The sequence below is a fragment of the Geospiza fortis genome, unplaced genomic scaffold (genome assembly GCF_000277835.1).
Source record: "Geospiza fortis unplaced genomic scaffold, GeoFor_1.0 scaffold206, whole genome shotgun sequence".
NCBI classification, from domain to species: Eukaryota; Metazoa; Chordata; class Aves; order Passeriformes; family Thraupidae; genus Geospiza; species Geospiza fortis.
The window spans coordinates 3744828-3772455 of NW_005054311.1; the positions used below are offsets into that span (position 1 = coordinate 3744828).

At 39.7% G+C, this 27628-nt stretch overlaps 1 protein-coding gene across 4 annotated transcripts in view; it reads left to right on the forward strand.

The window, feature by feature from the left end:
• LOC102043057 (poly(rC)-binding protein 3-like) overlaps positions 1–27628 on the forward strand; it is a 158914-nt gene that overhangs the window by 31837 nt on the left and 99449 nt on the right. The window contains exon 1 of one of the 4 annotated variants that reach the window (XM_031055625.1): positions 129–367. The exons of the other annotated variants lie outside the window; for them this stretch is intronic. The gene's annotated coding sequence lies outside the window, so the exon portion shown is untranslated. Of the gene's footprint in view, positions 1–128; positions 368–27628 lie in introns of those variants that run through there. 4 annotated transcript variants of the gene reach the window in all.

A 27628-nucleotide genomic window follows, 5' to 3' on the forward strand; every position in this document is an offset into this window, starting at 1 on the left:
GGGCCGCGCCGCCGGGCCGGGCCGGGCAGCGCCGGGCCAAGTCGGGAAAACTCCAGCTGTACAAGCGCGGACCCAACAAGTTGCGGTAGAAGTGCTCCGTGCGGAGATGGGATTGGGTTATCCGCCGCACGAGTGAGCGGCGCTGAGGCAGATCCGTCAGGGACTGTCAGTCGGGGAGTGTGGGCTTCTCTCGGGTGAGTAACCCCGCCTAAGCCGGGGCTCCGGCGCTCGAAGGCGATGATATTATCCGGAGCCTGCTCGCTGGGTGCCCGTGTGACCCCGGTTCATGGTTTCCTGCAAGTTTAGCGTGAAGCGCGGAGAGGCCGAGGAAGACCACAGGGGTTGCGGAGGGATTAGGAAGGCAGAGGTTAGTAAGTTTCTGACGTGCTGTAAACCAGCATCACTGTCACAAGCAACTAGTTTGGAAAATTGTCCCATATTTTGGAATTTGTATTGGCATTGGAAGTTTTCGCGTTTCGTTCAAGTGTTAATGTTTCTGGAGGCTTTTCTTGCTGTTGTTTTTAAGTTGCTGTGTAAACTGCTTGAGTAAACAACCGGGTCGTCGCTCAGCGAGTTGTGCAGTGGGGGAAAAGTGAACTTCGAAAAAGTGTGTTTCCTAAAGAAAAGTTCGAAAATATACAGTAGTTTTAAATTAACAGTAATAATGGAGGAGTCTGGGCTTCATACCTCATTACTATGGTCATTAATATTATTATTTTTGAAGATGAAAGAAAAATTGTTCCTGTGCGCCTAAAATGATGTTTTAATGTCCTTTATGCATCTGTTAGAATGTCCTGTTAGTGGATATGGTTATGTTTAGTGTACAGCTTGTATTTGTGTTTCTGATAACTTTCCTAGTGCTACTGGAAAACTAAACACTCAGTTAACGCACATGACCTAAACATATTTTTTAACAGTTCAGGCATAAATTATATGCAAAATGCAGGCATAACTGGCAATTCCTTTGCATGTCTATCTTAAAGTGTTATAAATAAATAAATATCTGTTAGATGTGTGCGTACTATTCAGTCCTTGTAGTCCTTGTTTGTTTCTTTTGTATATGGCTCTAGAAGTAGAACAGTAGTGAAAAGTGGAGTTGAGCAGCTGGTAATCCATTTGTCCATTGCTTATCCCTAAAAAGATTCCTGATGCAAAGTTCATGAACTATCACTGAGAATGTTTCAAAGGAGAGTCCAGGAATTGGCCTTGCTGAAATCCGTCAAGAGTTTATAAAAATGAACAGAAAAGCTGAGGTTTGCTTCCTCATAAACCTCTTAAGAAATATGTCCTCTATCTAGTATGCTACTCCCTGTATCCAAGGCAAGGGAAAACCTTGGCAATATGTGGATATTGCTCCATACCGTCCTTATCTATAATCAGGTGAACAAAAATATTTTTACTTTCTTTAGTCTGGAATAGCTGGTTTCTTACAGAAGACCTTGCCTTCTGTCTTTCTCTCATCTGTGTCCTTGCTGCAAAAAACAAGTCCTCAAGAATATAAGCATTTGTTTTACTGGTAATATTCCTTATCTCTCCTGCCTTCCAATTTATGCTGGTTTGAATATTTCTGTAATATTGAAGTCAGTTGCCATTACTTCCTTCAAGGACCCTGTTTAAACACGTTTTCTAGAGTGTGTGCAGTATGATAACGTGTAGCGCCATGGACATATTTAATTTTATTCTTACATGGTTCCATCTATTTCTCTTGTTACTTCAGAGAAGCAAGAAACATGATGAATGCTCCATTAGTGGTATTGGTAAGAAATACATTAACGCGAGTGCACAGTCAGTAAGAAAGTGTTTTTATTTGAAAGCCTTCTCGTACCAGACAGTGTACTAATAATCATAACCTGTGCCACATATCTGCAGTGCTAAATTTCATTTGCTTTTAGGTTGTTTATAAATACAGCTTTTATTCAGGATAGCTGCATTTTAACCAAATGCCTAGGCTCCTTGTTCCTTTTCAGCCTTCGCAGCCTTGGAATGCTGCGGGAATTTGCTGGGCAAAGAATTGGGTGTCTGTGGGGTGGGCAGTTCAGGATGCAGCACTTCTCAGAAGCCAGCCTCGGTATTGTAGGACACTGAGGTCTGATAATAAAGTCAAGTGAAATGTGGTATTAAAAATATAAGTCAAATCCAAAGACTGCTGTGTTGGTTGGGTACCCAAGAGCAAGCTGGAATAGCCACTCTGACAGATAACTGAAAATGCAGTGAGCGACTTTTGCAAGCCATGAGGGAAAGCACTCAGCTCTCTGCGTGGGAAGCCGCTTTCCACAGATCCATCCCAGGGGAAGAGGCTGTCCTCGTAAAAGGACAGGGGTTCACATCCCTCATGTTCAGTACCGAGGGAGAAGGACAGGGCGTGGGGAAGCAGAGGTGAGGTGGCCCTCCTGCTTAGGAGGGCTGGGAGCCTATCCAAGCCTGCTTGGCAGGGACAATTCCAGAGGGACCCTGCAGCAGGACAAGGGTATATCAATGCAGTTGAAAGTTGTGGAGCAGCTTGCAAAGTTAATGGGGGACGTGACTGCAGCCTCAGTTGTTGTGGCAGAAAGGGAAAAGAGGTATTTGTGGGAGGGTAGGATTTTGGAGTGTCAGATGTGGCAAAACACATGGTGGTCATGGTGTCATGTTTTTAAGGTGGAAGAGAGATCAGAAGGCTGATGGAACAAGTAGTAAAGGCAGGCGGATGACACGAGCAGCCAAAGGTCTTAATGCTACCGCAGGGAGGCTTTGCAGCTGGATGGATTACCCAATTTGGGTGCTTTGGAAAGAGAGAGTCAGGAGCTGGGAAGAACCATTGAGGATCCTGTTTGTCATCATGGACCAAGGAGGAAGCATTGGGCAGCTGAGCTGAGGGCAGATGACGTGCAGTAATTATAACTGGGGTGCAGCACGAGGGCTGACAGCCAGGAGACAGGGGCACAGTGAATAATCTTTAGCCTTTTCTGTGGCATATGTGAAATTGGGAAGACAAACTTAGAGTTCAAAGCAAAAGTTAAGCATAGCAACCAAAAAGATTCTGTAGCACTGAAGCTTTTTACTCTGTTTTTCTCTCAGTTAGTGGGATCTCCATCTTCTGATGTTTATAACAATATCTTGATTGGGGATTGTAGAATGCACAGAAATTAATTTTCATAGACTTTGCCAGATCATTTTCCTTTAAAAGGGACCTAGTTGCACTTTTAATAACAGATGCACTCTGTTGTAATCATTTGCTAAGCAACAGGCTCACTGTGCTGCCTATGAAGCACAAAAGCAAGGGAGGCTTTGACACGTCACGTAAAGCTTACGTAAAGTTTGTGAGCAGCAGAAAGAGTGAGTGATGAATGCTCTTGGTTTTGTTCCTTACGTGAAAATAGTTTATAGTTGGGTATTTTTCTCTGCTGGCTGCCATCAGCAATAGAAGTATCAACAGGAGAAAAATGGGTCGCTTGGGTTTTAGCATTAAGCAGCAAATCCAGGGCCAATAGGATTTAGCTGGGATGTTAAGGTTTATTCAGTGCATTTAGTTAATGAAGTTGGGGAGGGGAGGAAGAAGGAAAAAGTCAGTGTCTGGGCTTGGGGGAAGGGTTGAAATAGCCTGCTGCCACCGAGTGCATCCTGCGGTGACTCCTCCTGATTGATAGATGCTCCACAAGACAAAAACAACTCAGCAAAGGAGGTTTTAATTAAAAAACAGCAGATCAATGCCAGCTATTCTGGATTAAAATCAAGCAGAAAATCTTTGTAACAGACATCTACTTGGTCTTAAGGGTGTGTGTTTTTACCCCTAAAGGTGTAGTGCCCATCAGCTGGGTGAGAGGGAAGAGGGAGATAATAATACGTGCAAACATCCTTGAAGTTGCCATAGAGCCATGGGGATATTCAGCAAGAGCAATTGTATGTTAATATTCATCAGCGAGGCACAGAAGTCAAATTCAGGCTAACAAACTCCCTTTTGAGCATTCTGCCAGATTTCTAGCAGGCAGCCCATCATCCCCTAAGCACACGGGTGGCCCTCCGCTGTGCTCACCCGTATTCTGAAGCCTTTGTGTCTCCTGCCAGAGGCTGTCATCTTGTGTACACACATGCTGTTCAGCATCTTGACTTGCTTTCTGAGCCCTGAAAGCCTTCAGCACAGAGACACAAAAAACAATTAGCACAGAAAGTCATTGTTATTTAAAATATAAAGGGCTATTATCTATATGTCCCCAAAAAAATTTGCAAACCAACATGGATTGATCTTTTCCCCCAAGGGAGTTAGTTTGTTGGGTTTTTTAATTCTGGTTCTCTGGTTCTGGCTTCCACTTGGATCAGACTTTGTTTTCCCCAAAGCTGTAATGGTCATTTAGAGTCAGATGAAGTTTCTTTCTCCAGTGCACCTCCTCAGAGGTGTGTGCTTGACCGTAGTATCTCAACACTGCTGGGAGTCACTGAGCAGCAATTCACACTGCCAAGACTCAGCCAGTGATCTTAGCAGACTTTCCTCCTATGGGGGATGTGGGCATCAGTAGCAGGATCTGACTAACAGTATAAAATAAATGAGCAGCAGGTTTGCAAAATTAATGAATGTACCTGTTGTTCTTGGCATAATCTAGTTGCTCAGACAGCCTATAGCTTGATGCAATTCTGTGAGGAGGGTGCTGCAATATTTCTTAGTAGGATTTATTGCAGTGACACCTGAAAACTTTTACAAAATGATCTGGAGAAAAACTTGAATGTGTGATTTTTGGTGTGGTTTTTTTTTTTTTTTTTTTTGCTGCTGCTTACAGACATTTTAAGATAAATATTTTTAAATCATAATTTAAAAATAAAGTAGTGAAAATGCTTAGGAAAACACTGTACAGAATAGTTTAGGCACATGTCTGTAAAAAGAAAGAAAGAATTTGATTTCATTAAAATTAAACAAACCAACACAAGGACTTGACTGTGATGCTTACAGCAGGGCTTTATGAATGTTCAGCCAACTTTTAGAAAATGGGGGTGGCTGTGTCAGAACAGCAGTCCCAGGCACAGCAGCAGGAGTATAGGCAGCTGCACGAGGGAATGTGGAGGTCTAGGAAAATACTTCTGTCATCTTTTATATACAAATAGGTATATGTTTTTTGCTAAACAAATACAGATGTTATTGCTGATCTTAGGATTTTATGAAATGGAATCTGAACAGTCTGATTGTCTCAGTGGCAACAAGGGAAGCATATAATCCCACATGCAGAACATGCTACAGAAAAGTGAAGAGGGGTACATACCCCAAAAACAAATACTTTTCAATGTATCTACATGGTAATGGAGTGTTTGGTGCAATGTCCATACCATCTAGTCCTGTATTACCTCTCTTGGCATATATTTACTTGTCAGTGGGCAATAAAGCACCTATTCAGCATTTGAGCCTAAACAACTAGAAGGACAGAATCTGAGACATGAAGACCATAAAATGACTTTTCTGTGATTTCATTCAGTTAACGAAACTGTGCGCATACCTTGAGGGTCTCATTAACATAGTTCTAGCTACATGCCAGCATCAGCCCAAAAGAGCAAAGAGAAAATCACTGGCTGTGTTGTAATATTAAACATTCTATAGAGTAACAGCAGAGATTTTACATGAAAAGGCTGTGAAACATTGCGGGCTAATGCAACCTTTGTAAATGCTGCAAACCCACTCAATAATTACTATATAGGCTCAATAATTACCATATAGTACTGGATTAAATACTGAAGGTACTTTATCTGCATGGATCTGGTGGAGGTTTCCTTACATATGATCAAAGTGATTTAAAAAACTGTTTTCTTTCTTTATAAGTGTATGCTATACCTATGAGAGTAAATTAAAATAAAATGTTTTGCTCCTGCAGATAGGAAGACATGAGAGTTCTACCTTTGTTCCACTAGACACACACAGTGATGAGAATCAGCTTTCGAGTTCCAAGTGCTTTTAATTCAGAGAAGTTTAGATAGGTGGATTTTGATTGAGTAGTAGGGAACATCAGAAGTTACACTGTTAGATTTCTCCGTGAAGAGCAAGGGCTCTGTGCAGACACCAAGAGAGAGACGCACTTTGTTTCCCCCTTCCTCCTTTCCCCATCAGCATTCACAGTGCACAAGTGGAGATGCCTGCTAGGTATTGAAGAGGCTGTCACTGTTAATTTACTGAGAGCATCCCACAGTGGCTGGGGTGGGGCGGATGAAGCTGAATAAAAATTATAAGCACTATTGAAACTGGCTTGTAACAAAGTCCAGTGTCCCTTCAGCGTTCCTAATGTCAGATAAGTAAGATTCTTGGAATCTGAACTTGTGTTTTAAAATGCTGCTTAAATTTTGGAAGCTTCTCTTTTTTCTGTAGGAATGATACTTTTCTGACAAAAGACTCCAGCATGAGCCATGATAGTGAAACCTCCTAAAGCTGTTATTTTTTCATTCACTAGAGCAGATCCCCAAGCAGCCCCCAGTCCTGACAGAAATGGGGCTGCACTTAGAGGTGTCTGCTTGGAGGTGACCATCTTGTGCTGGGTGTGGCTTTCCCACACTTCCAACCAGTGTTGCTGTTGGCCTCCTGTTTGCTTACAGGAGCCTGAATTGCCAGTATATCCCTAGGAGCTTCAGTACCAACGAATCTGTTGGCACATCCTGTTATAACTTAATATGTGACATCATGGTATTCCTCCTCTTACTGGTAGCTAATGTGTGTTTCTGAGTAATTTCCCCCATGTCTTGAATAGCATGCTTTTAGAAGACACTGATCTTGAGCTGTGACATAGTAACTTCAGGGATACCTATTCTTGTTCCTTCCTGGCTGTGGAGCAGAATGCATCAGCTTAAACACTGGAAGTGCAAATTGCTTCCCTCTGCAGCTATTAAGACTGTCATGACTGAGTGTAAGAGTAGCTCACCTGTTTTGTTCTGTATTGCAGCAGAGTAGGATCACATCCATGGCCAGTTGCTGAGTTCCAGCTAGAGTGATACCCTTCAGTGGTACTTCCTAGCCAGTGGGTGAAAAAAGCTTCTTGCAGTTGTGTGAATGTCCTTTGTTGTGCTTGGATGACACTTTCTGATTTCTCAGAACCATCCTTCCTCTCTTCCTGCCTTCTAGTTTCAATAAAAAAATGATAAAAGGCAGAAGTATGACCATTTAAGTGACCTATCTTGATATTTCCATGTTTTCTGTTATTACCCTTTTTCAGTCAATGGTAGCCTTAGCTACAGGGGTCTCTTTGTTTACTTTGGTTTTTGACTGGGCAATTGCATGAACACCACTTGTGGTGGATTACATATATATGTGTATACATACATATATATATACATGTATATATCCAGTTTTGTTGGTAGTTACTTCTTGACCCCAGATTTGCTAGCAGGAGATTGCTGACACACAATTTGGACTTTGGGCTGTGCCTTGTCATTCCTGGGTTTCCTTTTAGGGTGATCTGCTAACCAGGACCTATTCACTTTTAATCCTGTTTATCATCTGAAAAGAAATCTCCCAGCACCGTGACCTTTCCTTGCCTGTTTTACTGCTGGTTAAGAAACAACCCCAATCATGCTTTGAGTGGGTGTGTGGAGTTCCTGGGCTGATGGCAATAAAATGCAACAGAGGCCTTACAAAAAAAAATGTACGGGAATCTATTTTACTGTGCTTTTATTAAACACAGGTTATTCTGCACAGATGGATGGGCTTTTACTTGGCTCAAGTGTAAAGGGCCCATCAATACACGTCTAAACCTTTCTAAGGCAACTTGAATTCCCCTAGGAGAAATGCATTAAAGTTCCTATGAAAATGGAGTTTTCTTTTACCTTGTGACCTTTCTGATTTCCCATCCCTAGACATGAATGACGCAGTCTCCAGTGATTATTATTATTATTATTATTATTATTATTAGTCAGTAAAGTTAAAAGCAGATCATGTGTATATTGAGGGATAAATAAAAATGTAAGTAGCCATAATTAGGGTTGCCCATGGCTACTAATAAAATGTCACCTACATTTTAGCTCTGGATGCCTCTGAGATCATACTTAAAAATACATCAAAATGCAGTTCTCTTAATGAGAATATAGCTGAGCTGCCAGAAAAATAATGTTATTTCTAAATAATATATTTAAAATATACAGGACAAGCTTGAAAGATTGCGGATGCACCTTAAATCAGTTTAATTTCTAGTTCATATGTTCCTAATGCAATTCACGTTTTTTAGATACATATATTTTATTACATGAGAGGATTATTTTATGAAGAGTTTGAGCTTTTTGTACAATCCTTTCTTGGTTTTGTTGATTTCAAAGATATTATTTCTTACTCAATTGAAAAAAATTAACTGGAATCTTTAACTACAACTTTCTCAGGTTCATACAACATTAAATTTTTGCATGCTTTTGTTTCTAGCATGTGGGCAAATTGGGCAAAATATGGGCTTACGTTTGCTCTAGTTTAAAGGGAAACTAATTTTCACTGTTACTAGTGCTTTCTGAAAAAAAGTTTGAGAAACTTTGTTGCTTGGAATAACCACAGAAATGTTTCAGTTTAAGTTGTTTTGGATTGGGACTTTGATTTTCCTAATAGTAATTGCAGTTTTTTGGCGGTTGGGAATAGCCGCAGAATAAAACCACTTTTCCCCTGCAAATATGTCTAAAGCTAAGGGCAAAGACTTTTTTAAAAATCACATCAGCATAGATTAAGTCTAGTGATGTTTGGCTCAGCATGTCTTCTGCTGCAAACCTTATTTCAAGAGATTATTAGTCAAAATTTGAAAACTGTACAGACATCTCTTGCAGAAAACTGATAATCTGCATAATGAGCCTCAGCGCTCTGGGTAAAGCCAATGAACAGGGTGTATACTTGAATGCTTTTCAATAAGAACATTTATTAGGGTAGATGTCAAATGGATAGGCTATGGTAATACACAAAAATGGGGTTGTAGCTCATGTTTGAGGCAAGCTTTCATGTATGCAGTGCTGAATAGCTGTTGGCTGTAAAAATCTCTCTACGCTTCTCATACAAAAGAAGGACTTACAGAAATGTGTTTGATCAAATAAATACCTTTTCCAATTTATGATGTGTAATCAACAAGGTATGACATCATCTATATTAATTTTAACCTTATATGGTTCAGTTAATACTTGGTCAAATTCAATAGCTTTGTGCAAGCACTGAGCACCTAATTTACATACCTACCTATGGTTTATATATATGCATAGTGACTTTGTGACAAAAATGGTATTAAAGGAGATTCTGAGACATAAATATCTTCCTTTTCTTGTCAATCTGAACTGTCATTGATCTGTATTCCTAGCCAGAAATGATCTTGTACTTGTAACTAGTTCTATTTTAATATGGTTTACCTGGTTAGTTTTTGCAAATTGAAACAGCTATTTCAGTGTATTCCATTCATTTGCTGCCTTACATCTTTGGAACAGACTGTGAAGGCTTTCCTGGATTTTAACATGTGTATGGAAGACAAAACGTGATAAAAGTCCAAGCTATGGGTAGCCATGCTCAGTTGTAACAAACAAGGAAGATGTTGAGGATGAGATGTCCACAAAATCCCTGGCAGAATTTCTCCTTGATTAATCTGTTGAAGCAGTAGAATGAGAAGAGATTGCTGTCTAATCCCTCAGGATTTCTGGGATCTTCTGTCCTCCTACATCCAGTTTTTGTGAGGACACAATGATGTTCCCAGACTCTGCTACTGACTTTGGCTACAAAATGGCATCTCTTTGTTTAAGTGATGTGTAATTCTGCTCCAGCTTGTATCTGGATAAGAACTTTTTCTCCAAGTAAAAAGTAATTGGACCAGAGGAATCAGCTTCTGTTGTGCCAGGAGAGGTTTAGATTAGATATTAGGAGAAAAGTTACTTACTGAAAGGGTTATCTGGCTCTGGAACATGCTGCCCAGGGAAGGGGTTTTGTCACCACCCTTGGAGGTACTTAGAAGACATGTAGATTTGGCACTGAGGGACATGGTCTTACTGTTGGTCTTGGCAGTCCTGGGTTAATGGTTGGACACAATGATCTTAAGGGTCTTTTCCAGCCTTATGGATTCTGTGTTTCCATGGAAATTGTGTTTTCATAGGCTTTGTCTTCTTTTTCCATCCATTTCTCCTCACTTTCACTGCCCTCTTCAGAGCTTCTGAGTTTTAAACCTGGATGGCTCCTTCTGTTGGGGTAAAAGGAGAAAGGAGAAAGGATTGAGTTTGCAAAGATACAGTGGCTCAGTGAGACCAGTGGAAAGTGAGTGTGGTATGTCCATGAGATTGGAAATGGAGTGTTAAAATCTTTGCAGTATGTGTGGATAGAAAAAGCTTACCTTGGTATGTGGATTTTTCCACATCCCTGAGAGGAGATGATATTTTTATTGATATAGGACAGTTTAGTGGTTAGTACAGGAACACTACTGTGTCCATCATCACTTTGCTTCAGTGGGAATAAACTTTTCAAAACTTGTGTATTTTCATTTCAACCACTTGGAATGTTCAGCAGTGAAATAACTAAAAGATCATATTCTAGGCAGACTTTCCCCCTCATTCCCCATTCAAAGCAGCCTTCTGGATCTCATATTAATCATAGGGCCAGCTTCTTGTCGCTTTGTAGATCTCTGGTGGCCTGTTGAATGTATTAGAAAAGTCACATTGGAGATCGAAGATTATCTTGGAAGCCTGATGTGTTTACAGGAGAAGCTGATCTTTTGTGTGCATGTATCCACTTTTTTCAGTTTTGAGGTAAATCTCTACTTACTCATTCTGATTTATATGAGAATGTATGTCTTACATTGATGCTATTTGAAAATTTGCAAGTCGGAATAATTGAGAGCAAGTCTTTTCTTGCTGTTTGAGGCACATCCTGGCACCCAGTGTACCCAGTCTTTAAGTCTTATGATGGGTCATTTGCCATGTTAATGCCATTTTTCCTGTCTGTGGTTAGTTTTAACCACCTGCCTCCCATAAGGTAGAGGAGGAAATAGAATTACTTCTTTTGGACAACCTGTTTTCTAAGTTTATACTCAACTTCGATATCTCCTTTGAGTTCATCTCTGCTGTTGGGCACTCAGAAGCCAAAACAAACTCCAGTTCATTTGGAAGATGACGACAGGACTGGGTTGTGTCCTGAGAGGCCCAAGACTTACCTGTTTTACTTGAAACTGCCACATGTGTGAAGTGACTCCACCTTGGTTAAAATGCAATCATTTTGCATGCTGCTGTGGGGAATTAAGTTTAGCAAATGTCTGGCCTACATTCTTCAGTTCAGTTTTTCCTTCCTTAGCTCAAGGAAGTTGCTTGTCATCTTACCCTGTACCAGGACTCTCAATAATTCTCTTCTTTCATCTATATTGTTACCTGTAAGTTATTTATAGACTATGATCATATTCTGCTCAATCCTCTTTTCTGGATTATAGAACTTTAGCTTCCTTAGTCTGTCTTCATATTGAGTGTCTTATCCTCCAATTCCTATATCATTTAAGTTAGCCTTCTTTGTATATACCTAGTTATTTTTATATCTTTTTTTGCAATGTGTGAAGATAAGAGCTGCATGTGATATTCCATTTGTGGTCACATCATGACTTTGTACTCTGGAATTATTACCTCCTTGGATTTATATGAGATACATGCACATCAAAGACCAGCCGTTACTTCTCCTGCAAACAGATCAAATTTGCAAAATAATCTTCAATCTCCAATCAAATATTGACCCTTTTTTCAGATGGCATCATGTGCTTTTAAACATTTGGTGTCGCTTATATTCCAGCCAAAAGCAAGTATAGCTTTACTTATGGTGAGTAAATATTCCCTTGTTTTCTGCTTCAGCACATTTCAAACGTCTGTGGATTACTATTCTCTTGTAGACAAAGACAAATCAGATGGGAAGGTGGAAAATATTTCCCCCAGAGTTCAAGAGCTTAATGCTTAAAAAAAAAATTAATCTTTACTGGAAATATGTTTGGGTTTTGGTTAATTATCATGTGTAATGTCTTTTTTTTTTTTAATTTATGTCAAGAGAGCAACAAAATAATAGTTTTAAAATAGAAAGAAATGAACTGCACATAGGACCAGCTGCTGGTAGGACTCCTGCAAAATCAACTTCAGTTTCTGTGCTTAGGAGGCCTCAAAATTTTTAGATGCTTGGTTGGTTTGGTTCTTCACTCCACACTTATGCCCTCAGTGCATCAAACCTCTGAACTGTCTGATTTATCTATCTTGAATTCAAAATGTTTTCAGTTTGTATGAACCAACAATGAATTACATTCATAAATCAAATTACATAGAAATGTCATGTGGTTTTATTAATGACATCTGTAGTAACTTTTATAATTAAGAAATCTTCATTTTAGCTTGCTGTAATTTATTTGTAATGTGCATTTTCCAACTTAGTAGTCTTTTTTCAGCTAAATTTATCCTACCTGTCAAGTTCTTTGTCTACTGCTGCTGCTCCTCCCTTGAGTAACATTTAGAACCTTTTACTTCCTTCCAGAGCTGCTTATCTGTGGAAAAGCTCACACTACTGGCATCTTGTATACTTGCTTGAGTGAATCCTAGAATTTCAGAACTAGTAGAAAATTAGTTTGTTGCTTGATTATCAAATTCATCTACCCATTCAGGTGTAAACTCCTAAAAGATTATGTGCCAATTATATCACCATTGGTTTCTTATTCTTCCCATCCAGATTTATCATTGTCCTAAGTGGTCTCATTTCTTATTTTCTTTCATACTAGTCTGTGCCAGAGATTAATTTGTTTCATCATCTTCAGTTGAAAAAAATTAAACATTGCTGTAATATTTAAGAAATATTTTGCTGCAGGGATGACTCTTGTTGTAATTCAGGGGAAGGTTGAGTAAGGCAAGCTGTCTTTAAAATGTGCTTGCTTCCTCCTGTGGTGGAGGTCCTTGCCAATTCTGGCAAATCCATTTTGACTGCTAGGTTATACTGGTTATTTAATAGAGTAGTTTAAAAAGTTTTAAATACTTAAAGTGCTTTAAGATTAGTGCCAGAATGAATGTCATTAAGTAGTCTAATCAATCCAGTGTGTTCCCTTTTGAAGTTAGCAGTCACTGAGATCTGGGAGAGCAGTGTTAGTACTGAAAAGTTGAAATGCAGTCCAAAGGAAGCCCAAGGAAAGGGGAAGTACTGCAAAAATTGACCTGGAATTAAAAAGTAACAGGATTTAGGGAGAAAATTTAAGCCATTTGGAGGAAGTTTTTAAACCCCCATACTGGAGTCTTACACCTTATTGCCACTGAATCTGTAGAGACATGGCTTCTATTACCATCTGCTCGGTAAATGAGTGGCTTCTTCCTAAAGTCTGTCTTGGGCCATTAGATGGGGAATTTGTCTTGCCAGACTGTCCTGGGAGCCGAGGGGTTCAGGACTGTTATTCCTGGTTTGTTTCCTTGATCTGTAGAACAGGTCTTTTGAATGCCCATGACATTGCTGTTAACAGAAGGGTGGGGAGGGGCATTCCAGAGGATGAGTGGGTTCATGAGTGCCTGAGTTTGGGATATTGAAGGGGCTAGTTATTTATTTAGTGTATTTACTTGACATCATTTGAGATTAATAGCCCGCCTAGGAGGTTTGTGCTGTAGTACATAAATAGCAAAAGAAAAATGTGTTGTGAAAGACAGACATGTAGAGATAACAGGTTCTCCAGATCAAAAGAAGCCATTTGGTTTCTACTTGTGCAGCTGAAACTCTCTGTATTGTTTAGTTTCCGAAACAAATGATGCTACCATGTTACTGTGGTCTGCTGCAAAAGCCTAGGAGTGCCCTTCCAGCCCTGCAGATCTGTCTGGCATCTGGAGATGAGGGCAGGGAACAAAAAGTGTGAGTGGGCTCCGCACCACAAGCGTGTGTCCCCACGGTATTTATAGGCGCCTTACAGCACTGTTAGAAGGCAAGGCATGGGCGGGGAGCATGTGACCATGCTGCTTGTGGCTGAATTGCCAGAGAGAGAGAATAGGGGTGTATTTTGGGACTTTTTGTTTTGTGGGTTTTGGTTGGGTTGGGTTTTCGTTTTTCTGCATTTTGGGGCTTTTTTTCATTTTTCTCTCCTTTTTCTTTTTTTTTTCTTTTTTTTTTTTTAACAGCAAAACCACATGGCTTGGTTAGTCTGCAGAGTGCAGGCAGTTGAGCTGCATGGACTGTTTGTTGTCTTATGTCTGTACCTTCTGGGACGAGCAGAAGTGACCATTCCACAGCTTCACCTCACAGGCACTGTGAGGTTGCAAATGCAACTATATCTGCTCCTGAGTCAGCAGTTGTTTTTTTGGGAGGATTACTTTGCAAACAAACCAGATTTTCAAGATCTGAGCAGTAGTTTGTAGTAGGTTCGCTTGCGTTGTACTCAGCTACCCTTGCAAGGTTAAATAGGAAAACAAGCTCCTAGTCACAGAATTTCCTTGGGAGCAGGGGGAAGTCTCTACCCATTAGAGTGTCCAGAGATGAGGTGGGCATAGGACATGAGTGACTGCTGCATGTAGCGCTCCCCTTTTTGTTCCCTGAGCTGAGGCCATGCCTTCTCATTCACAGGCTGAGGAATGAATCCCAGACTGAGCTAGGACCCAGCTGCATTTGGGACATGAAGTCCCTTAAACGGTGCTGGCACTGGGCTGGGAGTAAGGCAGCTGGGACCCACTGACTGTGCATTAATTCATTTTGACAGGGAATCAGAACTGGAAAAGGATGATTTTCTGAAGAGTTAGGGCATCAGAAGGTGATACCACAGCACCACTGTGGACTTAAAGTTTTAAAGTTGTTGTATCCTGACTGCTTTTTGTGCCTGGGTAATCCTTGCACCTTCATTGCTTCATCCTTTGGCTTGCAATGAACATGACAACCAGGGTGCTGGTCAGAAAGTCTGTCTTTAAATTGGAATGGCACAGGGAATGCTTACAGAGGCAGGAGCTGTTCTATCCCTTCCTTGTGCTCTCTTTCCCCTCCCCTGCCCCCGCCCTTTACCCCCACCTTTTTTTTTTTTTCACCTTGTGTGCCAAAGAAAATGTAACACACAAATCAGTAACAATCATTTTGTGCACTTAAGATATCAAAAAAGTGACCAGCTCAGGAGAGTTCAGTTGCAAAGTGCTGTGGAACAGTCACAGTTTAAGACCAGTGGAAAGTGTACTAGTTCATAATGCTGGGAGGGCTGTGTGTCTAGGGTTCACTCTCCATTTCTCCTCTGTACCCACTGATCAGGCAGTTAGCAATGGTAAGGAGGCCCTTTCTAGTGTGATCTGAGTTATTTTACTCTATGTGTGGCAGTATTCTTTGCAAAGGCAAGCCTTTATATTTCAAATTAACTTTGTTATCATGAACCAAGGGTAATAAATTTTAGTGCAAGTTTCAACAGCATGTTTCTTTTGTTTATTTTTTTAGTAGTTTTATTAACATGACTTTTGATCTCTAGCTAAGCAGCCCAATTGCCAAGTAATAAAGATACTCAATAATTTTTCATGGCCATGTAAAGCAAAGTCATAATTTCATTTCATCCAAAAATAAGAAGGATTTTTTTCTGAAGTAGTCAGTTATTCTTTGAATCCACTCTGGACCAGATTCCTAGAGTCAAGTTTTTATTTGAGTTCTTTGCAGATTTATAGTAATACAAATATGAACACTAGATGCTTTAGGATGTTATAGCTTGTTGGGGGAAAAAAGTGTACCGTCTCTGTTCTGCATCTTTTGTTCTTAATGAAGATTTCTGGTGTTATTTCATGTACTTGGTCTGCATGTTTCTGATGTCGTGGCTTCTCCCAGTTGCAGATGAGAGGTGTTGACTCAGCCACAGTGTTAGTCAGTCACACAGAGACTTAAAGAAAACAGTTTTATTTTTCTTGATCAAGAGTCGATGCATACAGATTTTCTGGCTGATGTGCTCATGAATTCCTCTCCCCCCATTTTTGATCCATTTTTGATCCTCACAAAGAATCTTGAATGTGAGCCAGATTTCTCTGGGAAATTGTCCCCTTGATGATGATATTTGCCAAGAAAGGGATTTCCACAGTGTGTTAACAAGGGAAAGAACTGTTAACACTCTGTAGATGGGGGAATGGCTAACATGAAAACCACCATGGAAAAAATGAGATTATTCTTGCCTGCATCATATAAATACATAAGAATTCTTTCTGATGGTTCTATCAACCTATCAAGGTTTTTTTCATGTTTTCTATCAAATTGTACTATCTCAACATAGGAATTGTTCTGAGTATTTTTTGGAATTATTGTTTTCTGTATAAAATATTACGGGGAGGTGTTTCTGTTATTTTAAAGAACCTGCATAATCATCTAGGTTGGGCCTTCACCAGTGCATGGTGGCTGTATTGTCCTTTCCTCTTTCTACTGTGTATCACCAGCAGCCATGGCATGCCTATGATAAACACCAGAGTTAGAGTTGAAGCTCAAACCTTTAGTCAGAATTTGGAAAGGGATTAGGAAAGAGGAAGTACATAGCCAGGAAGAACCCTGTTCAAATTATTGTTTCTTTTAAATGCCTCCACCAAGAACTCTCTATAAAGAGCAGTAGGGAAGCTTGTCTTCAAAAACAAAATGTGTACAAAACATGGATTGAGCTAAATGTTCCAGGAACTTCAATGCTTAGTGGGCAGAAAGATGCTTTTGTTTCCAAGTGCCTGAGGGGGTATTTGTCATGTAGAAGAGTCTCCTCATAGACCACATAATCCTGGCAGGGCCCTTTTTGTGAGTCGTATCTGTGGCTAAATAGGTGCATGAGATTCTCCCAAAGGAAATATGGAGAGGATATACATCTGTCAGAGCAGCAGGACCTCCCCTGGCTCCAGTGGAACTGAGGGAAGGAAAAAATTCTGCAGGCAACTAAAATATGTAAAAAATAAGTGTTCTGTTGGTTGGTTCCACGTCTGGTAATTCTTGGACAAATGGAGGTGGTGCTCAGGACACTCAGATATGCAGGACTTCTCCAGAGTAGCAGGTATGTACCTCCCTGGGCCCCAAATTGTGTATTGGGATTTCACTTGGTGCTGTAAATTAAGTCTGGACATTCTGGCTCTGAACCAACACCAGGTGCAGATCTCACATGCTGAAGGTCAGTCTCGGGTAGACACTGGTACTGTCCTGTGTAATGGAAAACTGATAAACTACACAACAAAGGTTTGCAATGCAGTTTGTACCTAAACCCATCCATGGCAAAGAGACCTGAAAATGTAAACATCTGTGGCTTTAGTTCAAAGAAATCTTGTCTGCAGAACACGAGTAGGGTGTCTCTTCCTTCCCCTTCCTTTTGAGGAAGGCTGTGATAGAAGTATTCTAAGCAAAACAGGTAAATTCTGATAAAAACATGTCTTTGAAAAAATGTTTTTCAGCCAATGCATAAGTGAACCGTATATCAGAAACCCATGGCAGGTAAAGATGAAAAGCAAGCATTTTGCCTTGGGCTTAATGTTGCTATTCAAAGGTCTACACATCCACTGGAAAATATTTAGGGATCTGTGAATTGAAAACAGTTGAAAATCACTGACCTGAAAATATATTTCCTTGTTTTCAGAAAACCAGCGAGACTGAGTTAGCAGAACATTTCTCTATGGTGATGTTGATGTCTTTGCCTCCTACCCCCATCTTACTAATGGATCACATGATTTGTAACTAGAGTATAACCTTTCATTTCTTATGGTCCTTCTGTAATGAGATCTTTCTGTGTTGAAAAGTCAGCACCGAGCTTTCCTAGACTGCTTGTACAATTATCCAATGTACTGCAAATTTAAATGCAAATGAAAAGTTTCGTTAGTTAAAAAGAAATTATGTTGTCCACCTAATTTTAAATTATTAGTCTTGCCAAAGAGATCTCCCATTATAATTAAGATGTCTTATAGTTCTGGGATCAAGGTTTATTTGTATTTATGCTCAAAAAAACCCCAAAATTGACCGCTGTAAATGGAACAGATGTGTCTACACTAGATGTCATAATTATCCATGACAGTGTAGGCTGCCTTTGGAATACATGTGCTACAGGCACAGCATTTGAATATTCCGGACCTCTGACCTTAAGCAGATGTCATTATTTGAGTCATATGGACAAGCCAGAAGGAAGGTCAGAGCTCATGCATATATGTTTATAGTCTTTTATTTTATGTATACATGTGATATTTTTGCTTGAAGGTTTATAGAAAGAGGTCAGCACTAAAAAGTGTACAGGATGGAATTTGGCTTTTTTCTAACAGAACACAGTGTTTTTGGTGATGTGGCATTGTTGTTTTTTTTTAATTGGGATTCCCTGCTGCCTTTTTTTTTGGCATGGAGCCCGTAGGAGGTTGCTGTTACCTGAATTATGCACTGAAATCACTGAGATTGCCTGGACTGGACATCAGCCCAGACTTTGTTTCCCCTAGAAGTAGCTGTCATCTCAAGTAACTGTCATCTTCATGGAATGTGCTCATGTCTGATCATGGCCTTTGGCAGCAGTCTTGAGCAGGAAAACATTATTTCAGTTCAGGTGACTGGGGCTTGTAGGTGTTGCAGACCACTCTGAATGCAGGTAGGGAAGCTGCAGCTCATGGAGTTTAATTGTACTGCATTTTACTGGAGCACTGCTGTGATATTGGTGACCTTCCTCCTTTCATTTTACTGAAACCATATAATTTCATTTTGTGATGTTGCCTGAAGCCAGCAGGTTATCTAAATAACCTAAATAATGCCAGCCTCAAAGCAAAACTCTCCCCTTTTCCTAAAGATCCTTTCACTACTACCACCAGCAATCTGTCTTTTTCTGTCTGGGAGTGGGGTGGAAAAAGCCATGCTAACCTCAAATCATTTTGGAATTGCTAACACAGCGAGTGAGTCTAATAAAAATAAAACGACAGCTAAGCAACAAATTAAAGGAAAGGTTCTGAACGGAAATGAATAGATGAGTTCCTTTGTGGAAATCACCTTTTCCTTACATTATATGTATAGGGTGACAGCGGCATTTTAGCTGAGTAATTCAACTCTGGGGTACATGCTTATGATGCCAGGAGAGCAGAATGACTGAGGCTGAGAATTTCTCACAGTTAAATCACAGACCTATCAGAGCTGAAGCCGCAGCCAGGTAGCACTGTGGTGCCATATTACTGGTAAGAATAGTCAGAGGGATTCCTGACAACTTACTCCCATGAATTTATTTAAACAAATGCTGCTTTCAGCTCTTTCATGAAAGCACCTGCCTCTAAGCAATGGTCAGAAGATGCTTGTAGGTTATGAGAGGTACTTCTTCAACTCTGTACTTTCCTATCCCTACAGAAGGATATACAGCATCAAGACACAGGTGAAAAATAGTTTTCTGTATGTATGACCCTTGTTTTGAAAAGCACTCATGGAACAACATGGTTGCAGCAGTCAGTGTGTTGGAGCTGATTCCACCCATCACCCTGTAAAAAATCTGGGACTGCTTGGTCCTCTCCAGCCTGGTCCTCCTGGGACTGCTTGGTCCTTTGCCATCTGCTCGTCCCAGGCTCAGTGCTCAGGCAGAAACCCAGGCAAGAATGGCTGAGCTGACATCAAGCTGCAGCTGCCCTCTGGCTTTCTTACAGTCTGTGCTTTTTGATGCTTTCCGTAAAGGCAGGGTAGGCAAGCCTGGCTTATTTGTAAAATGTTTGTTGCTTTGTTATTTATATTTTAAGGAGAAAAAAGTCCTTAAAACCTTGGAAACTGTAGAAATCGACAGCTCAGATCCTCCTTCTACCAAAACTCCTGTTTCTTGAATTGTCCACCCTCCTGTTGTGCTTTGGGGCTGAAAAGTACCAAAGAAAGTTAAGGGCAAACATTTATACTGTATGGATCTGTCTCTGTCCTTAAAGGAGCTAAATGAACTGTGCTGAATTAAGATCTGCTTTATTGTATTTTTTGGCATGGTCCTGTAGAGCTTCTGTAAGGCTTAAAGCTGTTGAAGTTTAAAGAAAAATAGATGAATTATGGAAGACATATGAGAGTTCACTTAGAATTACTTGGCACCTGTTTCCAACCACAGGTGGAAGGCAGCATAATTTGGCAAAAAGATTCACAGAAATAACCCCAGGCATTGTTTCTGTGTGGCGCTAGACCGCATCAAAATTACTTAGGGCATGACAATATTTAGATCAAAGCATTAAAGCTGAAAGGTCATCCAAACCTTATTGCACCTAAAAAAGATCAAGTAATCCTTGTAAAAGCTTTGGCACAGCATTGTTTTGGTGGGAGGTGGAGATAACTCTTGAAAAAACCCAAGGTTTGCATTGATTGCAAGTAAAATTGAGATTTACAGGTTGGCAAAAGGCACTTTTAAGGGATGAAATTGCATTGTCTCTTCTTTTTTTATAGAGAGAAGATTAGTAACCTGATAGGAAAATGTCATTTAGCTTCTTTGTACAATATGTGAGTAAACAAGTGTGCTCTATGAGTTAGCCTTGTAATATTCAGCATTGCTGGGTGTAAGTCATTTAGGTTTCACAACTTTGCGGGGGCCAGAGTAAAATGTGTTTGAAAATCACTGGTATTCTAAAAGCTCAGTTTCTTCCCAGTTTTGCAGCTCAAGTTCTTAAGAACAAAGCAATGGAAGTTTAGGGCATGGTTTTTGTTCTTTCATAAGTGTGTTACACATCACAGTTGCATCTAAAACATAAGAGATCCATGGGTGGAGGGAAGCTTTTGACTTTCTAAGGCCCTTGCTGGTAAGAAACTGTTCCTCAGTACTCAATATCCTCATTAAAGAGAAGAAGCTTTTGACTGGGGATTTGCCTAGGCATGGGGGTTTAAGAATTCTGCTAGCTTTTCTGTAACGGCTTTTTAAGAGTATCTTACTAGATCGACCCAATAGAGTAGCAAGTGATGTTTGATCTATAGGAAAAATAAAGAAATTATAGGAGACAAGCCAGTAAGTTGAAATGGGATAACTCATTTGAACAGTTTTCAGCTTTAATTTCTGTGTTAGCCTGTAGAGAGACGTGCCCCTGTGTCTCTACTGTAAACCTTGCAATATTGAAGCAAAAAATCTGTCTTCTGGGCCACATTGGAAGAGCCCTAAATTTTGCTTTGAATTGAAAGCCAGCTACAGTCTGCAGAGACGATGATACACTTCTGTGAAACAAATGCTAAAGTGGAAGGATCAAAACAATATGACTTCAGTTCCAATTTCTTGTTGATGTCCAGACTATAACGGATTTTTGACTGACTCCACAAGATAGGTATAAAATAATGCTGGTACAAATTGGTGATGTTTTGCTCTCTTTTTGCAATGTTACACTGCAAGAGAAAAAAGCCAAGCAAGTTCTGTTATCTGTGCTGCCAGTAGGGAGATTTTCACTGACTGAAGACAACTGCTGTAAAAGCTTTAGCTGGTGGTAAACCCATCACAGGACTGAAGGAAAACCGTTTTTATCCTCACTTTGGCACAGATGCCATTCTTTTCATGGAGAAGAGCATGGGGAATCTCTTGGCAAGTAAATTTTGTGAATGCTGCACCTCTTAAGATTTCTCTCATTTCTATAAATCTCACAGAACAAGTTTTTTTTTTTCTGAAAGGGGATTTATCACTGCTATCTCTTAACTGCCTGTAAACATTGTGTACTTTAAATATTTTATAGCTACATGGAGAGATTAGGGCTCAGAGCATTATGGTTTTGTGCAATTTATCGTTAAATGACTGTTATGCCTTTACTTTCATAATGGTCCTGTAGAGCTGCATTCTGCATGTTTTACCGAGAAGTGTGATTATGAGGACATATTTTAATAGATAACTCCTTTACACCAGGAACAAATGTGAATACATAAATTTTAAAAAAATTCCTCATGAGTCTTTACAAGTTGGTCCCTTGTTTGTTTTTGGGTCATGGAAACCTTCAGCAATGCATGAGGATAATCTGATTTAATGACAGGAACAAAGAACTCGCTCTCTGTTTTCCAAAGTTGCAGCAGATGTAGAGAGAAATTATAAATAATTTTCCAAACCTAGTGTATAAATTCTTAGCAGTGACATCTTGATCTTGGATGAAAAACACAGCATATAGATACTAAACAGAACAGTTCACTCTAGCCAGATGCTGGGTCATCCATTAGGAATACTTTATCTGATTAGTATTGTTAATGGAAGGGCTTATCCGGCCATTCCGTAAAAGCAGATCTGCTGTAGATCATGATTTCTTGTCAATACAATCATCAAGGCTCTCATGGTTGTGACAGCACAGTATTAACCTAGTAGAGAGAACTGGGCAGGATAATATACCAAGCAGTCAGGGAAACAGAGACCCTTCCATTGATTTCTCTTCCATGCATAGCATTGCCCCCTGCACTGCTCCTTTTCTGTCATTCCGCTTGGCAAGACAGATTACTTCAGCATCTTTCTTTACTCCACTTCTGATATATTCAATGGCTTAATTGTGATAATTTATAGTAGTTTTGATTTTTGTATTCATCATGGCTTTGATAAATGGAAGGGTAGTACAGAAAGGGCATATTTCTGGAACTGATGGAAGTACCATAGTTATATTGTAGATTATTCAAAAACATGTAAATTAGGAAGCAAACCAAAAATCTCAACCTTCTACCTGAAAAAAGAATGATCTTGAGATTGGGATATCCTACATTAACTTTGAAGATGACTATCTAATATTTTAATTTTGTAAAACACACTTCTGTTGTTTGTTGAAGTATTTCTGACAATTATCACAGTGTTTAATGGTCCATCTTCATTATAAATATCATGTTTAGATATTGACATCTGTCTTCATTATAAATTTTATGTTTATATATTAACAACTAAGCATAATTTTAATCAAATAGAATTTATGTAGACATCAGTTCAATAGGTTATATTTTGTTTGAAATTATCTATACTACTTTTGAGTTGGTCTTTGAAGCCACTCTTCAGTTAAAATATAGTGGATTTCTTGTTTTTTTTTAATAACCTGGGAAAAAGAACTATTCTGTTTGGAGGTAAGATACATGTTTTTAAACAAAACAGGTTTTCCTTAGCTATTTTTCTAGCTCTGAGGAGAAAAAATTATTTTAATGTATGATGCTGATAGACTTAAAAAGCTGTTATGATTGTAAATTCCTTGGAAAATAATCTTAAACCAAGTGAGGCCTACTGTGACTGACATGCATGGTAACAAACACAAGAAGTAGCTGTGCTGTAACAGAGCTCTAAAACCTCAGTGCTTATCTCAGTGCCGATCATGATCCCAGTGCTGCACTGCTTTGCAGCTCCCATGTGAGATCCTGGCAGCAGGGAGTCTGCTCTTTGTTGCCATGGTTGTAGAGCTGCACCACTGACTTGGAATAGCTGATCAAACCAAACCCATTCCTTCCCTATTTTCAAGAAAAAGATAAAGATTAGTAAAAAGTTCAGAAATATTTTGAATTTTATATCCCTCCTGCTAAGACAAGGTAATTTTCATTGACATTTCATTGTATTAGGGGATTGTATTTCTTTTCCTAAAATTGTAACTGAGCTTACCTACCTAATTTTAGGGGTTTTTAAATATTCTTTTAAGTTTCAAATATTTCCCCCACTATTGTTTTTTTTCTTTTTCTGTTTCAGCCTTTACTGCATACACTTTTCATTCCTTTATTCTTGTCTTCTAACTGTGCTTGAATTTCTTAGATTCTTTGTCCTTTTCTTTATTTCCATACCTTTCTTATCTTTGCTTTTCTGTTTTTTCCCTTCCATGTTTTCCTCCCCTAGATGGGATAAAGGACTTTATGTCCCATGCACTTGGCTGGGACATAAAGTCCCATGTCCAAGTGGCTGAATATGTCCCTTCCTGTTCACCTGCCTGCCTCTTTCACTGCTTAGGTAGGGGTAGGGAGTGAAATGTGAAAGATCTGAAGAAGGGTCTGTCATAAACACAAGAAGATATCAATTCTTGAAGTCCTGAGTGTACTGAGAGCTGTAAAAAGTAGCAAAAATACCACACAAAAAAAAAACCAAACCAAAAAAAACCCACCTCACCAAAAAGAAGATAGTAAAGCCTTCAATGAAAAGCCAGACTGCAAGAGGTTAAAAATGGAAATGGGGGATTTGAAACAGTATTTGTAAAAATGCTTGTGGGAAGTAGGATATCTGGAAGGTTGCCATACTTTGTAATGAGGGAGAAGAACAAGTGAATTAAGAGTGAAAAAAAGTGGAAAAGAGGGATGATCTTCAACTGCATGCACAGGGGCAAAGGAATGCAAGAGTAAATTTCTAATAGGCAAAAAGACTTCAGGGTTCATGACCTGAAAATCAGTGAGACTTCTAATGTCAGGGAGGAGGGGTTGATGCTCTGTTTTGGCTGAGGTCAGAAGATGGAGAAGGCTGGGAAAGAGAAGGCTCTGGGGAAGACTTAAGCCTTCCAGTACCTAAAGGACTACAAGTGAGCTGGAGTGGGACTTCTCACAAGGGTCTGTGGTGATACTACACTGAAGGAGAGCAAGTTTAGATTAAATGTAAGGAAAAAATTCTTTACAGTGAGGGTGGTGACACGCTGGAAACCAGGTTCCAGTGGTTGCCCAGAGAGGTTACCCAGAGAAGTTGTGGATGCCTCGTCCCAGGCTGGTGGATAGTGCTTTGAGAAGCCTGTTCTAGTTTTGTTCTGGTTCATGGAAGGTGTCCCTGCCCATGGAAGGGGGATTGAAACTACATGGTCTTTGATGTGTCTTTCAACCAAACTGTGTGCTAATTTTGTGAATGAACGAAGATGATCAGACATAGCAGATAGAAACCAACAAGAAGTTAACAGAAGAAAGCAAAGGGAAAAGAGCAATTGGATCTATTGTAAGGAAAGACTAAAGGAAACAGATGCTCTGAGGCAGTAAGGGTTGTGATGAGAGCCCTAGGAGAGTAGCAGATGGAGTGGGGTTTTTTAAAAAAGCAACAAACAAAAAAACCCTAAAAGCCAAACTCCAACAAAATAAAACAACAACAAAATCCATTAATGATATTCAGGGAATTCGTGGGCTACCTTCAAGAAGAAAAACTCATAAACAGCTAGGATATCATAGTCAAATGGATAAAATGTGAATAGTTGTAAAGTGCATGGGTAGACCCTTAGATGCAGTAAAGTAAAAGGTAACTGGCACTGAAATTTTAGCTTGGCACAGCTCTTCCTGTTACCAGAGTGCGAATGCCTTGCTGGAGCCTTAGAACTGAAGAGCAGCAAACCTGAGTTTCTGTGCTGCAGAAGATATGCAGAATGAGCCTAAACTCATGCAAAATGCCTTTTCTATCTGGTACTTCTCATGTCTTGTATCCTTTGTGCCTTTTCTGCATTTAGCTTCATATCTGAACACTTGAAACCAGAGTTCCCAAGTGGATTCTCTGAAAATTTATCCATGAGATGAGAATGTTACACACTTATTACAGTATCTCCTTGCATTTGGAGTTCCTCAAGATCTAATCAATGGAATACACTGAACTTCTAAGTCATCTGTTTATAATCAAATCAGGAGATACCAACGCAGTCAGAACTGGTGTGCTTTTGATGACTATGGTCTGAGTTTGCACTAGTGTCCTTCAGAACAGAATCCAGCCACTTGGTCTGCATGAATGTACAAGCTTAGGAATTTTTCTCAGTGAATGAATTATGTATTCCTTGCTAGACACACTGAGATACCAATTTCTTTGAGGTCTTTGTATTGTAAGCTTAAGGGACTGAAAGTGACACAGCAGTCATCCATGCCAAATTATATACAGAGTACAGCACAATAGCAGTGACACCAGTGCATCCTCTAATGTGTGCTTAACCATCCTGATGCCATATTTGACTTAAAAGCAATTGTTGTCCTGTTACTGGGAATGATAGCTGCACTTCCCCTCCCTACCCAGAAGCTTGACTGCACAAGCGACTGAATGGAATATGCTCTAAGTGGTCATAATTTATATTAAAATTTGATTAAATCCATTCTGTAGGCCACTCCAATGTGAATCATAATTATATTATTCTGTCAGTAACTGAGGTAATATGATAAGAAGAATGTCACATTCTCTGGACTGCTTTTAATGGAGTATATGTTATAGCTCTGTGCTTCACATATTCAGCAATCCTCACTTAAGAAAGAAATTTGATACTAAATGGCAGCTTAAAGCTGTAATACTTGGTGGGTCACACTCTTCCAGCTCATGCATTAGCATCATTGGGAGTAATGGAAATTGTGCAAGATGAAAGTCCAGTGAAGGATTTAAAAAGAAGTGAGGATGGTGATAAAGCTTCCTCATATAATTAAACATTTTTCATACACACTCCTTGTTATTGCAAGGCAAGTGGGGGCACTTTACTATCTTGGTTGACTTCCTCTGTGACTTATTTTCAGCTGACCTCCCTGAATAGATGAGAATGGACGTGGCTTTCTGTGGCAGTTTGTCTTACTGCAGCAGAGCTGGCAATAACATTTCATAGCCTTCCCTTGGAGAGTTCAGCTCCTCACATACCGACATTCTTGTGTGGCTCTGTGTTTTCAGCCATCTAACACACTTTTGGTTTTAATGAGTGTCCTTAAAAGAGTAAAAGGGGAAATATCTTGGTGAGAAACTACAGATCTCAGAACAAGGTAAGCAGTTAGCCCCAGTTCGTCAGGTTAAAGAATATAGTTTCCAAGTAGGAATTCTGTGTTATGGCTTCATCGAGCTGCGAGTTACAGCAATCTATTTCAAAATAATGATTTGCAGTTGGTTATCTGATGCCAAATGGCCTGAAAATCAAATCTACAGTTGTGGGTTCATACATATACAAAATACAGTTGTAGGAAAACAGAGTTTAAAAAAGTTAACTCCTTGGGAAAATGTATTGAATTTAGGGAGTCAACTGCTTAGATGAGCAGTAGGGTTATGCAGATGCCAGCTTTAGGGTTTCCTTTACTATGCTACTGTTTCTGGGAGGTCATTTTGTCTTTGTCCCCTCCGCATGGTTATTCTCTTTTCCTTGAGCACTTACAACAATAATACGCGTTGTACAAGCATTCTTAGACAAACTTTCAAGAATAAAGAGTTTGTGCTTTGTATCCAAGAAGAGTTGGTGGGTCACACTCTTCTTTGTATCCAGAGTTGCTCAGGTCCATTGCAATTGGGCTGTGATGGGCAAGGCACTGGAAGTAACAAAGGAGGTTAGTGGGGATCTTCCCAACTGAAGAAATTAATTTTCTGTGTATTACCAGTCAATGTATCTGGCTTCTCCTAGGTCTGGGAGCTCTGTGTGCAAGAATTAACAGCTGCGCTCTGAGCTCTGATGGAAAATGTAGTGTTACTGTTGGTTTGTGTTTTCATATCTGTGCCAAACAAGCTAAAGCTGTCAGAAAAAATAAAAATTACTGACCTTGTCCTGCTAAGCCTTGAAATGGCATTGGAGCAGCAGCTGACTTTGACCAAGTTCTCTTGTAAAAACACCCTCAGCAACATTGCAACATGTGAATAAACAGTAAGTGTTGTTCTAATAACAACACAAAGGTTGAATATAAAAATAAATAAAATCAAGGATAAAAACTGATGACCTGAAGCCCAGTTCTCCATCACAGAAGTCAAGGGACTTTCAGCATGTTCCAAAGCAAGCAGCATGTCAGGCTGACCATGCTTTGTATTTTTCCTGGTCCCACTTGTATTTGCTTTTAATGCAGTCTTACAGTGATCAGTGTTTACAATGTGATCAGACATTACTAGCTCTACTAGATGTGAGTCTTCTTTCACTGATATTGGAAGTGCAAATTTTTAGTTATAGGGAGTTCTAT